Genomic DNA, 1,585 nt, shown 5'->3' on the forward strand with positions numbered 1-1,585 from the left:
TGTGTGTGTGTGATGTATGCATGTATGTATGAGTTCATGAGTTGTTTTGTTTTTCATAATTGTTTTACTGATCAAATTCTGCTCAAAAGGCTCTTTAATGGCAGGCTCCAAAGTGACAATTTGCCTGATATAATGTAACAATGCCTGCTAGTCCAGCTATTATATTTCTTATTATAAAGCTTATTTTTAATGTTATTTAAATGTTTCCATAATGTCTAAAATGTCCGTCCGTCTCCTCAAGAAAGCGTGTCATGTATGGTGGAGTGATGTGCTGGTCCCCCACCCCCTCGGCCTCTGTCATACTGGTGACAGGTCTGTCCCGACCAGGAGCAGATTGAATTGCAAATCTCCTGCCTTCTGTTGGTGTCCGAGGCTGAACTGGCCCTTTGCAGCCGGACATTCGTGTGGTAATGTGAAGTCTGAGGGGCAAGGGGGGCCCTGGGGCCACAGAGAGTCACATGAGGGGACACTCCGGATTGACATCCAAAAATAATCACAATGAATTTGGACTATCACAGTGGTATGTGCACACTAAAACTACATTTTTTTTAACATATAGCCATGATTAACCAAACGGATGAGATGCGTATACTTATCTTGGCTTCTGTTGTATTTTCTTTTAAAGTCGTTAACATTGCAGGTTGTACACGACTGACAGTAATATGAGTTCAGTGGTATGTATGTGTGTGTGAATACGTGTGTGTGTGTGTGTGGATGCGGCATGCGCTCTAGATTTAGATGACAAAGTGTTAAAGCACCAAGACATGTAATCCAGTCACTTTACATGTACTTAGCCGTTCAGGGCATGACAGGCCGTGTTCCTGTGCTGTCACCAGCGGATCCGCCTGTAAATAAATCAGCTTCCAAAGAAAGAGAAAGAGAATGAAAGATATTCTAACATACATAATGATAGCAAGTATTACATGTGACCAAAATAAGCTGGAAAAAATGAGCTTTTCCCAGCTACTTTAGCACAATTTGTGGCATTTTCAGAGCTGTAATATCAGCCCCAGAACCCTGTTGTGTTGAAAAACACTTCACCCACAAATAGCCCACAGGCACACAAAAAGCATTTTCACATGATTGAAAAACAAATAGAAAGTCACATACTATAATACTGCAGAATGACAGGTTCACCTTGAACTTCCATTTGTTTTGTTTTTTGTTTTAAATGTTCTATATTCTAGTTGCTTGCAGAGTAAGGGTAAATGTATGTGTGCACATGTGTGCTTGTATGTGCGTGTGTGTGTGTGTGCACGCCATGTACAACTTAATAATCTCCCAATCAACTTTAATATACTCGCAACTCAAAGCCAGCACGCATGCTCTGTGTCGCAGTGCATTCACAACTGCACCCACACACTCACAAATGGATAAAGCAAACTGTGTATTTCATCTTTGCACTTTGATTAACTTTGATGAATATATGCAAGTTTAGGTTAAAAGGTTAGATTTGATTTGCTCAGTTTTGCAAGAACAGCAAAATTAAAGACATTCACCAAGATAATCAACCTTGAATCGTTTATATTTAGTGATTCTACCACTGCACCTGAGTGTGTCTACAACAAACACACACACACACACA

This window comes from Sinocyclocheilus anshuiensis, unplaced genomic scaffold (assembly GCF_001515605.1).
Source record: "Sinocyclocheilus anshuiensis isolate Anshui unplaced genomic scaffold, SAMN03320099.WGS_v1.1 scaffold914, whole genome shotgun sequence".
Classification (NCBI taxonomy): domain Eukaryota; kingdom Metazoa; phylum Chordata; class Actinopteri; order Cypriniformes; family Cyprinidae; genus Sinocyclocheilus; species Sinocyclocheilus anshuiensis.